This window comes from Schistocerca americana, chromosome 4 (genome assembly GCF_021461395.2).
Source record: "Schistocerca americana isolate TAMUIC-IGC-003095 chromosome 4, iqSchAmer2.1, whole genome shotgun sequence".
Classification (NCBI taxonomy): Eukaryota; Metazoa; Arthropoda; class Insecta; order Orthoptera; family Acrididae; genus Schistocerca; species Schistocerca americana.
The window spans coordinates 604,490,268-604,503,912 of NC_060122.1; the positions used below are offsets into that span (position 1 = coordinate 604,490,268).

Genomic DNA, 13,645 nt, shown 5'->3' on the forward strand with positions numbered 1-13,645 from the left:
TTAGACTTTGTTTCTGCCTGGCGATTTCTTTATGGCATCGTTATGTTGTATTGTGTATTTTTCAGTGTATAAATTTTGGTACGTATTAATGTAGCATAAAGTCTGAAAACAAGTATGTCTCTTATGAAGGCTGTACTAAATCTTACACAGGTACATTTACTTATTAAAATCGTTGAACATGGGCATATTCTAGTGTTTGGTTAACGTTACTTGAAGTGGATAGAGTACATTCTACTTTCACAAAAAAGAACTGTTCCTCAGTCTCACAGTCAACAATTTATTTCATACACACATAGTTCTCGCGGCACTTCGCAGCCCAAACAATGTTGAAGCAATGGTTTTTGCATAGTAACACTTAAGGGAATATATTGTATACCATATGACGAGTTGTAGTTTTACTTATATAGCATTAGGTTAATATACACATGATAGTTTTTCACCTCGTTCACAATCTGTTCATTTCACTGATTATGATTAGTGCTTTTATGAAATAAAAATCCTCCCTAAACAGATTGAATTTGTATTATACGTTCGTCCAATTACTACGCCCCGCTCGAAATCAGCTGCCGGAAGATAAATAAAGTAAATCGCTAAAATGTATTTTTTTTAAATTAAGAAAGCTACAGAAATCAACGCACATAATGTTTTACTATCTGTCGCAACGGGAACGAAAATTCGAGTGCTTCATTGTCCCAGCAGTCAGACTGCACTGAGATTTACAATGAAGGACGTAGCGAATTGACTGAAAAACGCGATTCGTTGTTATTGTATGTTAAATATAAATATCATCCTGGGTTCTTGAATGCTATGAGGGCTGTTACGACACACCTTATACTTCAGGGCTCCCCACACAAAGTAATTGCACACTAACAGATTAGGTGGCCAGCTAGGGCCACGACCAGACTAACCTCTGCTAACATCTGTCAGGCGTGAAGGTTCTGTGAATGTACTCCTAAGGTTCGGCCTGTTGTATCGGCAGTTCCTCCATCCTGTTGGAATTAACTGTACGTTTTTTCATCGTGGTTATGTGCATACATTCATGTCCAGTAGTATCCACTCGTTCGGACCATTTTTATTTACCCCACCCTGTATATATAGATATTTATTGTTGTCTGGGCACCTCGTGCAGGGTTCAATTTGAAGTATATTGTAGAATTACATAGCAGCTGCCGATGTAAACGTGGCTGGGAAGTTAATGTTTGTGAAACCGTTGTGAATATTTATTATGTAGAGGCTGCCACCAGAACGTCACATGCCAATAACTTCCTAACAGCTTACGATAAATAAGCGGGGGTGATGGGAAACAGCACAGCGCGTTACGGTGTTATGCTACTTTTCCTAAGCCTTTATTAGTAAATTCTTTGGAATCTTTAATATCTTGGACCTGAATGCAGGGAGCAACTGCATAACGCTGTCTTGGTGAGGAAAAACTGAGAATGAGCCAAATCAGTTGCATTAATGGGAAAATTGGTTAAAACCCCTCCACCTCGATTTCGACATCTTCAAAAACGTCTTCAGAAGGATCACTGACTGGCACCTCCACAACATTATGTAAACAGTGTAAGTCTTCTGAAGAAGAAGTTTTTAAAGACTTCGAAACTTAGGTTAAGATGTTCTAATAAACCTTTTCACTACTGCAAATGATTTGGCACTTTTTCAACTTTTCCTCGGGCAGATTCTTTGGAATGATTCTAAGGTGAATATATTATGAAATACAGGTCTGAAATACGGGCACTGAGAAGAATAAACCTCTTATCGTTCGAAAGCAGGAATGCCACAAATAAAGGAAAGTTGTGACCATCTGTTTAAACACCATCATACCCAACCAGCCAGGGTACTGTTGGATGAGGTAGGCGCTTGCCCTTATTTTATTTATGAAACACGTCATATTCTAACAATACTATGGGAGATAACGTACGCCTGTGCAGTCGCGCTCGACTCGTAGTTAAGCCGGTTCGAATCTTGGAGGAGACTGTAACTTACACTGCCAGTAAATGGTAGGCGAGGGGAAGGTATGTGGTGTCATAAATTTCCTGACCACCAGTTTCTGAGTCAATGTCTTGTATTAAATACTGAATCAGTCCACAGTATCTCACGAAGTGATGACATGGGACACTGTTGACGGTCGTCTGTCCATCGGATGGGAACGTTAAACTCGGCGGACCGGTTGGTGCTATGCCAGAGAGTCGTAGCTATGCGCCAGCACACAATTTTACCCTCTCCCCTCTGTCGTCACCACCATCGACAAAAACATAAGAGCACACTATAAGCGAAACCATTACAATAACCTACGCTCGACAAATACATAAAAGCCACAAGTCTCACATATCAGCAAGGGAAATGCCCACTGTGCACAGCGGAAGGAAAACCGTTTCCGACTCAGCGCCTGAACACAATCCTTGGAGTCTCCTAGCCTACAATGCTTTACGACTATACGTTTCGGTAGGTGCATAAATTCGGAAAAAGAATCGGAAACCACGAAAACATTACATGTATTTCATACGCACAGAGTTTTGTTGGAACAGAAAGTTGCGCTATCACGAACGCGGTAATGATTAGATGACTTTTAAGTCTCACTCGTCATCGAGGACAACATACTGGGTTCTATCACTTAAGAAGTACTCGGACCACTCATATATCCGTGAATTATTGCATATGCTCGTACCTTCGTTAACAGTCTGCAATGCGGCACGGTGTCAAATGCTTTCCGGAAATCTAGAAATATGAAATCTGTCTGTAGCCCTTCATCCATATTTCACAGTATATCATCTGAAGCTATGCTGATTCGTAGATATAAGCTTCTCAGTCTCAAGAAAGTTTATTATATTCGAACTGAGAATATGTTCAAGGATTCTGCAGCAAAGCGAAAGTAGGGCTACTAGTCTGAATTTTGGGGGTCCGTTCTTGTACCCTTCTTGTACACAGGAATCACTTACGTTTTTTTCCAGTCACTTGCGACTTTGCAATGAGCGAGAGATTAGTGATAAATGCAAGCAAGGTAAGGGGCCAATACCGCAGAGTGCTCTTTGTAAAACCGAACTGGGATTCCAACAGGACTTGGTGATTTATTTGCTTTGAAATCTTCCAGTTGTTGCTCTGCGCTAGGGATGCTTATTACAACGAGGCGTGTTTTTTTTAAGTAAGTACCGTTTTGAAATTAAGAAAATACCTGCTAACATATCTCAATAATTTTATTTTTACATGAAAGTATATACCTTAAACTACTTTTCTACATAATTTCCGTCAATATTGAGGCACTTGTCAAAATGTTGTACCAGTTTTTGAATACCCTCCTCATAGAAGTCTGCCGCTGACTTGTTAAACCACTGCATCACCACTGTTTTGACTTCGTCATCGTGTTGAAGACGCTGACCGCCCAGGTGATTCTTCAAGTGCAGGAACAGGTGGTAGTCACTAGGAACAAGATCGGGCTTGTACGGAGGGTGATCTAGAGTTTCCCATCGAAAAGATGTAATGAGACCCTTGGTCTGATTCGCCACACGCAGACGGGCATTGTCTTGCAGCAAAACGATGCCCTTGCTCAATTCCCATGGACTGTTGCTTTGATTCTGGTGTGACGTAGGCCACCCATGTTTCATCGCCCGTAACAATTTGGCTTAAAAAATCATCACCGTCGTTGTGGTACCGCTCAAGGAAAGTCAATGTACTGTCTAAACGTTTGGTCTTGTGCACATCCGTCAACATTTTCGGTACCCAACGTGCACACAATTTTCGGTAATTCAAGTGCTCGGAGACAATGCCATACAAAACACTACGAGAAACATTAGGAAAGTCATCCCGCAAGGAGTAAATTGTAAAGCGTCTGTTTTCTCTTACCTTATTGTCCACTTCCCCCCACCAAACTTTCATTAACGACCGAAGGACGCTCACTCCGTTGTTCATCATGCGCATTCGTGCGGCCATCTTTAAATGCTCTCACCCACTTTCTTACCATTCCATCACTCATAATGTTTTCTTCGTAAACTGCACAGATCTCACGATGAATATCGATCGCTTTTAGGCCTTTCTAACTAAGAAATCTTATAACAGCCCGTACTTCACAGTCGGCGGGACTCACGATTATTGTAGGCATCTTAAACACTCAGTACACAACGTAAACAAGGAAGAATCAGACTGTAATGGCGTCAGTGAGTAGATTAAGGTACAGGCTTTCATGTAAAAATAAAATTATTGAGATATCTTAGCACGTCTTTTTTTAGTTTCAAAACGGTACTTACTTAAAAAACACGCCTCATATGTCGTCCATACCGGAGTCCATCCTATGGTAAAGTGACGTATGTTTATGCGATTCTCCTGGGTGAGTAATTTCTTGAATGTGAAATTTAAAACTCTGAATTTCGTATTGTTATCTTCAAGTGACACACCAGACTGGTCAACAAGGGACTGACTGGAAGCCTTAGAACCGCTTAGCGATTTTACATAGGACCAGAATGTTCTCGGGTTCTCTGCCAGACCTGTTGCTAAGGTGTGACAGTGGTAGTTACGCATAGATCTTTTCACAGACGTACAAATCTCTACTAATCTTTGCTTGTCGTCATTTCTGCGTTCTATTTTGAACCGAGAGCGCAACAGCCTCTGCTTCCTCAGCATCCTCTGAATTTCGTTATTAAACCACGGTGGATCTTTTCCGTCCTTTACCGACTTACTGGGCACATAAGTCTCCAGACCACGATTTATAATCTGCTGAACTTTGACCACGATTCCTCTACGTCCATCTTACTGGAACTAAGTGTAGTCGATTCACTGTGTAAGCGAGATGCTAACAAATGCTCATCTGCTCTATTTAGCAAAAACACTCTCCTAGACTTCTTGACTGAATCATTAACTTTCGTAACCATAGTTGTTCTGACGTCATGATCGCTAACCCCTTGTCCTATACTGACATTGTCAGTAAGGTCCGGCCTACTTGTAGCTACAAGGTCTAAGATATTTCCATAGTGTGTGAGCTATCGAGCTAGTTGCACAAGACTGTTTTCAGAAATCGTGTTCAAAAGGACTTCGCATGACTGTGTGTCTGAATACCCCGCAATGAATCCATAGACATCACACTCAATACTCGGTAAGTTAAAGTCGCCTCCAACTAGTTTGGCATGATCTGGGTATCTACGCGCTACTGACCGTAGACTTTCTTCGAATGACTCTATAACTGTAACAGCGGAGAGGAGTGGCCGGTAAAAATACCCAAGAGTTAACTTGGTTTCACCTACACCTGTTGTACGAGACCTCATAACTTCACTGTCACACTCAACTTTGAACTCGATGGAGACAGTATTTTTGTCAACTGCAATGAATACTCTCCTTCCAATGGCCTCTAATCTCTCTTTCCGGCATTCGTTTCACGGCCCGCTAAATATCTCAGAGCTTTCCATTTCGGGTTTCCGCCAGCTCTCGGTCCAAAGAATAATTTAAGCGCGAGAACTTTTCTGAAGGGGAGTACATTCGGGAACTTTGTTACGACTACTTCGACAGTTAACAGATAAAATTTTGACAGTCGAAGTGTCTTTACTCAGAACACTGTCTAACTTCCCTTGCTGCGTATCGACTGGCGAATGTTCATCAGAGCACCCCAAATTACCGTTTAGCCTATAAAACCCTCATGTGCACTCCGCAAGTACTCTGCTACCCGAGTAGCTGTTTCCTTTGTGTAGGTCACCCTGGACTGTCGAGGGGAGTCCTATTGTTAAGAAAAGAAATCATAATGATAACAATAATAAAGACCATAACACTGAAGAATGTTTAGCAGAATAAAAACTTTAAAAAAAGGACACACACACACACACATCCGCGCGCGCGGGAACACACACACGCACACGCACACGCGCGCACACACACACACACACCACACACACACACACACACACGCCACGAAGGTTGCGAAAGGAAAATTCTATAACAAAGGAACCACATGACAAAAAAGGATTAAGATGCGTAAAATAGCAACGGAAATAGTAATGAGAGAGAAAAGCGGGAATTTTTTCACTGCTAATCACAGAAATTTACCGTTTGTCATTCTCCAAACGAAATTTGTATTACTGCAAACATAGCACGATTCGGTTCAGAACAAAATCCAGATCGCTTTTACTTTTCGAAGACGAACAGTTAGCAGCGTATAATCATGTTCGTTAGATGCTGCAAGAGCATCGATAAAAACTTTCAGGACAGATTCTGCAAGTAAAATATCAGACTCTTCTTAAATTCTGCATACTGTAGAAACAGCTGCATCAGAAAAACCTGCCTGGAGCGCTGTACAAATTATCCTGCAGGGAGCATTAAAAAGAAACAGCATTTTGTCGTCAGCGTAAATTAAATGCTCTAATAATGAGAACACTCACCTAAGATTCTCTGAAGACAAATTATGACGTCGCAAATAAATTTTTTTTTTATTTTCGCCAGAGCAAACCTTGCTGTGATGTTACGGTCTGCCGGCAGCGAGAAGCCAACTCATTTCCGCGGAGATCGAGATGTGCTGTTTAACGGGAACAGCTGTTGAGCTGGGCTTGACTGGGGTGGCGTGGGCGCATTCTGAGCAGATGCTGAGACGCTGCCGAGGGCGAATTAAAGCCAGAAATAAGTTGGTCTGCTGGGTACAACGCGGCAATCGCGGGGGTACTGCAAGGCAGCGAATGGGCAGACGTAATACTGCCTGATGTTATACCGTGATACATTAGGGCTAGCCCAAGTCTACATCATTTCTGGTCGTAACACACATTGTGCCAAATGTACGCACATCAGGTATAGTAACAAGTGGTTTGTGCGTTGTCATACACTGACGCAAAAAAATCATATACGAAAAAATAATTAACGTAGACTAACGAAATTTCGTCTAGGAAACGTATTTCAGTGATTAACACTGACACAACACAGGGTTAATGTAGGTGCGAGTTAACCACTGAAAATGTGAAATGCTGATCACCTAGAATGTCGAATGCAAGAATGCAAATGTGCATGTCTGTTGCACTTGGTCAGTTAATACAGTGACGGTTAATGCTGTTCGTGTATGACGCTGGAGTTGCCGTGCCACGATGTCACATACGTGCTCGGTTGGAGATGGATCTGGTGATAGAGGAGGCCAAGATAACATGCCGACACTCTGTAAAGCATGTTGGGCTATAACAACGGTGCGTGGACGAGCGTTATCTTGTTGGAAAACACGCTGTGTAATGCTGTAAATGTATGACAGCACAACAGATCGAATCACCAGATTGACGTGCAAATTTACAATGAGGGTGCATGGGATAACCACGAGAATGCTCCTGCTGTCATACGAAATCGCACGAGCTGCAGGTGTAGGTCCAGTATGTCTAGCACGCAGATAGATTGTTTGCACGCCCTCAACTGGCCATAACACACGGCTATTACTGCCGCCGACGGAGAATCTCATCAGAAAATACACCACACAGCCGGCCTGTCCTCCAATGAGTTCTCGCTTGATACCACTGAAGTCCCACACGGCAGTGCTTTGATGTCAGTGGAATTAACCCTACAAGGCGTCTGGCTCTGAGTTGTCCTTAAACTACCCGATTCGTAACAGTTCGTTGTGTCCCCGTAGTGCCAACCGCTGCTCAGATCGCTGCTGCAGATGCAGTAAGGTGCGCCACAGCTATACGCCGCACATGATGGTCTTCCTTCTCGGGTGTGACACGTAGCCGTGCGGAACCCGGTTTTCTTGGGACCGGACATTGTCGTGACCACCGGTGTCAGCAGTCATGTACAATGGCTACAATCTTGCCAAGTCTTTCTGCAGTTTCACAGAAGGAACATCCAGCTTCTCGTACCACTATTGCACGACGTCGTTCAAACTCAGCGAGGTGTTCATAATGTCGTCTTTGTTACTTTCAAGGACCTCACGATCGTTACAGCGTGTACTTAGATCCAAACCTGATTTGCACCGTCACAGTGCCGTTAGTAGCGTCTTCTTTCAAAACGCAGATACACGCCTGTCAACTTCCGTTTATATCGCAAAAGCACCTTCTTGGTGTTACGATATTTTCTTCCGTCAGTGTATTTAATCATCGTTGGTTTCTTCTTCTTCTTGCTCCTGCTCCATCTCCTCTTCCTCTTCGGATACCATGTAATCCGCCATATTCGAAGATGTTTTCCATATTGTGATATTGCACAACTTTTTACCTCTAAATTTTTCACATCGTACCGTCCTTGTTCCGCAAAGTATAATTTTCGATTCAAATTTCTATTTAATATCTTTAATAGTTCGTATGTTCTACTGTCGAAATTGTCTGATTAGAAGTCTGTATATGGTATCGCAGTATTTGCCTTCATAAGTCATTTCCAGTTTCTAATTGGAAAGTGTAATTATTGACAAATGGCAGTAGCGCGTGGTTAATCACGACTGGTTTATGCACATACTCATTCATCTGGTCGTTGAAATGATAACTGCCAAAACTTGGTTGGGGGAATTAACATAAAAACGGAATTTGCGTATTTTAACGTCTTGGGAGTTACTGTAAGAAAAGCAGCGAACGGCGTCGAAGCCAGACTTAACAAATTTTTACCCGTATAAAAGAAACAAGACAGCAAGTACCTGGCGCAGTTATTACATCGGTTACTGCTGCTACAATGGCAGGTTATCAAGGTTTAAGTGAATCTGAACGTGGTGTTATAGTCGGCGTACGAGCGATGGGACACAGCAATTTCCAGATAGCAATGAAGTGGGGATCTTCCCGTACCATCATTTCACGAGGGTACCGTGAATATCAAGAATCCGGGGAAACATCAAATCTCCGACATCGCTGCGGGCGGAGAAAGGTCTGCAACAACAGGACTAACGACGTCTGAAGAGAATCATTCAACGTGACAGAAGTGCAACCTTCCGCAGATTGTTGCGGATTTCAATGCTTGGCCGTCAACAAGTGTCAGCGTGTGAATGAAACAGCATCGATATGCGCTTTCGCAGCTGAAGGGTACCCTTGATGACTGCACGACACAAAGCTCTACGCCTCGCCTGGCCGTTTAACACCGACATTGGTCTGTTGATGACTGGGAACATGTTGCCTGGTCGAACGAGTCTTGTTTCAAAGTGTATACAGTGGATGAACGTGTACGGGTATGGAGACAACCTTATGAATCCATGGACCCTGCATGTCAGTAGGGGACTGTTCAAGCTGGTGGAGACTCTGTAAGGGTGTGGGGCGTGTGCATTTCGAGTGATATGGGATCCCTGATACGTCTAGATACGACACTTACAGGAGACACGTACATAAGCACCCTGTCTGATCACCTGCATCCATTCATGTACATTGTGCATTCCGACGGACTTGGGCAATTCCAGCAGGACAATACGACACTCCACAAGTCCAGAATTGTTACAGAGTGGCTTCAGGAACACTCTTCCTAGTTTAAACACTTCCGTTGGCCACCAAACTCACCAGACATGAATATTTTTGAGCATATCTGGGATGTCTTGCAGCGCGCTGTTCAGAAGAGATCTCCACCACCTCGTACTCTTACGGATTTACGGACAGTCCTGCAGGATTCATGGTGTCAGTTCCCTCCAGCACTAGTCGAGTCCATGTCACGTTGTATTGCAGCACTTCTCGTCCTCGCGAGGTCCCTACACGATATTAGTTAGGAGCACCAGTTTCTTTGGCTCTTCAGTGTAAAAGGACAGGTGCGTGTGTGGAAAATTCTCTTGGCTCTTATCTTTCTGTTCTACAGCTGCCATCTTATCCTTTAGTTTTACTTTGAGCTCTTGTTATCAGGTCTTGGATGGAATTAGGTCTTTGCTGCTGATCTGTAATAACAAGTGTAAGTTTTGTTGACGTGTGTACACTGTTTCGTCATTTAAGCATAAAAGTAATCTGTATATTACGACTACGATATTCGAAGTTCGTCTTTCAATTTTGAGAAAAGGAAGAAATAGATTTCATTCACAAAAAGTGCGCAAATTAAATAAGGAAGCTATTAGTTTGGTTTGCGCTTATTTCAAAAGCAATCTCGTGTGTAATTACAATTTGCGTAATGCATTCATTAGAACCTGCAGTCACGTATTATCCTCGAAGTAAGCTTCATTTCCTTTAGCGATCAGTAAAATGCCAAACGAACTGTTTCCAAGCTAATTGTGACCATAGTTATTTTACAATTTTAAAGTAAATCCTTCTTGATTTTTACGAGAAGATTTAATCAAAGATTGTCAGGCCCCAATTTTCTTGTACAGTTACCGCCAAGGAAAGCGTTCCGATCTATGAGCGTCTGTCAAAAATTTATTATTCTCGATTATCATATTCAGAATATAAAGCAGTTTCCACCTAATTACAGACAAAAATGTTGTAAGTTCCACAGTAGCAGTATGTGGGGCGAGCAGGCAAGCATAGAGGCGCTGGTATGCGATTTCATAAACGAGTCTGTTTACCTACCATAAGGCGGGCCAGGCCGAGCCACGCAACCTCGGCGACGTCGCAAAAATGCCGTGGAACTACGAATGGACTTGAGGACAGATCCCCCAGTGGGCGACAAAGGTGTCGATTTGTGCGTGCCTGCAAGCTACATAGCGGCACAACAAACGTGCCATTAACCGTTATAAAAACCCTCTGATTGTAGAACGGGTATGTGCATTCTGGCACCACACTTCGCAACGCCAGAGGTACGCAAGTCTCGATCGCGTTATGGACCATCGTGCAGCAGACGCCAGTATGGGCAGTCATCATTACCAGACCAACTCACAGGGTTAAGTCCGCACCAGTGGACTTGGGACTAGTCGTCTCCAGACTCTTCAGCAACTTTTGAGGGCAGCGGTTCGTGGCCACTGCGGTGCCACTGCCAACAACCCACGCCAGTGCTAGATTCTCTTCCGGTATCGGCGGGCCTCTACGAGTATGAGAATCCAGGCGCATATCCGCGTTACTGGCGTCCCTAGCTTACGGCTTCGCGGCGCAAGTGGACATGCGCTGCGGACAAGCAATCCCCTCAGTGTGAGGTCGCGAAAGGCAAACGACATTTACGGCATTCAACGCCCAGCTTATTGTCTGCCATGCAGTCACAATACTGGCTACAGGGGGCGGAACTGGAGGTATGCAAGGGTGAGCACAGCATGAGTCTACGGATCGTAGCTGAATTGTTTAGTCGACGAGTAACTCACAACATTGCTACAGTGCTAGTGGAGTCGATAAAACGCACAGGAATGGCAAAGATAAACAAATCACACATTGCATTAATCTACAACAGCAGTTGCCGAAGTTGATGTTTCGTCACAAAGGACCCAAGGAATTTCGCAAAGTGAGAAAGAAGTGGCAGATGAAATATTAGCGTTTCTGCAAGATGAGTCGATGGAATGTTTTGTGTCGCATAACGATCGACTGTGCGGACAATGTACATGAGGAGTACAATGATGACGATACATGCTTAACAAGTGAAAGTGATACTGAAACACGTGTCGAGCCATGTAGTTTGCCATCTTTGTTGGACGGGGAGCCAAAATCCCGTCTCCAGTGAAACAGAGTGAAGGACAATCGTTGTTCAAAGAGCAGGTACTGAACATAACTTATAGATGGAAGATCATCGGCAGCATAGGGAAAAAGAATGAAAAGATTTCGAATTAGTCGGCAACAATATGACCGTATATGCATACGAAAAACTACGGATGTTCAAGAGAGGACAAGGCGCACTTGTTACAAAAAGACGTTAGAGCGTTCAAGGATGTTCGACACAATTTACAAGCTGTGCATAATAGTAACCTACGTTATGCACATCAAACTGCGCACATCATAGATTACTCAAACTGCGCACTTCATAGATTACAGTGATTTCAAGGGAAGCAGTGGATGGCTGCATAACTTCAGTGTTACAGAAGTGTGAGACGTAAGATAACGAAATTTCAAACAAAGCGCTAACTTGACGAAGTACAGCAAACTGCGTGGCTCTGAGTACTATTGGACTTAACATCTGAGGTCATTAGTCCCCTAGAACTTAGAACTACGTAAAACCTAACTAAGGACATCACACACATCCATGCCCGAGGCAGGATTCGAACCTGCGACCGTAGTGGTCGCGCGGTTCCAGATAATCGGTCCGAAAATTTGTGGATCATATAAACAATCTTATCCCATCGTTCAGTAAGAAATTAGATCCAACTTCGACCAGTCGGGATTCGAAGGGGAAATGCATATGAAAGGAATCCATACTGGGATGGCCTGTGTGCCCGCATCGATAACCTCTCCAACATCCACGTAATGCTTCCCGCACAGTGCACTGGCCCACACAGAAGAAAGTCGGAACGTATGAGAGCCGGGCTATAGGATGGACGAGGAAGAACTGTCCAATGACTTTGTGGTCTCCTCGTGGGTGCGTAGACTTGAGTGAAGCGTTGCTTTTACATGGAGAAGTTCGTTTTCATTTTTGTGGCGACGAAGACGCTATCCGTATGTTCAGACATTGCAGGAGTCACAGCTGTGTGCGGCCGGCTGGCACGCGGGAGATCGGCCAGGTTTGCGCGACCTTGTGGCGGTGATGACAGACGCCTCACCCAACGACCCCCGTGCTTTTGTTCACTGCCAGGTCTCCGTAGACGTTCTGCAAGCGCCTATGAATATCTGTGATGTTCTGAGTTTCCGCGAAAAGAAACTCACTAACAGCTATCTGCTTGGATCGCTCCTCCGTTACAGATGACATTTTGGAGGCTACGTATATCGCCGCCACCTACTGAACTTCATTAAACTATACGGCCTGAAGCGGGAATATTCCGCAATGTCCCACAACAAATTCTGTATTTTTTAACAGAAACTGTCCGAGGAAAAAACTGTTGCGTTACTCGCTATTTAGCGTAAGGGAAAACTACAGAAAATTTGAGACATGTAAAAAACAAAAAGAAAATTTACAGCAAACATAGAAAATATTTAAAAAAGTAGAATAAAACTGTAGCACACTGAAAATTTAGAGACGTTATTAAGGTCACAGTTCCATAACAACTCTATATTCAGGGAGCTTAACCATGTAGTATTTTTTAGGAGACGTCTTGATGAAGTCGTTCCAGCCTTCTTCAAACCATTTTATTGGACACTCACGAATAATGTGGTCTCCTGTTTACTCCACTGTATCGCAGTCACTTTCAGGGCAATGTGCAATCCCTCATTTAAAAAGCGATACTTCGCATCTTACGTGCCTGGTTCTTTCCTTGACCGTTGCGTGCCTTAGGCGGTACGGTTGCTTCAATCTGATCCACCAGGCTTTGTCCAGAAAACAGTGTTCAATTAGATACGTAGCTTTCTTCTAAATTGGCATGGAGCAGTGTGGTGGAAACAGCTGAGATCCCACAAACGCTGCTACGTGGAAAACGTTGAGAAGTCAGAGGGCAATGAACGAGTCGTTAATTGCATTAGAAAGGGCTGCTAAGGAGACACACTTACAATCAGTGAATTTAAGAATAAATACATTATCTGGTCAAAAGAATCGAGATGCGTATTAGTGGATATTAGTGGCCTTTTTACGGCTGGAACTTTGCTGGTAAACCTTTGAAAAGGCGCCTGAATCTCTGTGGTGGAATGACAGGCCATTCTTAATCAAGTGGCGAAACCAGAGAAGGTGGTGACGTTAGGCGCTGGGGTCTGGAGCGAAATCGACTTTCTGACATCCCAAGCGTGTTCCCCTGAGTTCAGATCGGGACTCTGAGCAAACC

General features: G+C 43.6%; 1 protein-coding gene across 1 annotated transcript in view; it reads right to left on the minus strand.

The window, feature by feature from the left end:
- LOC124613064 (glycosyltransferase 25 family member) overlaps positions 1-13,645 on the minus strand; it is an 804,128-nt gene that overhangs the window by 139,634 nt on the left and 650,849 nt on the right.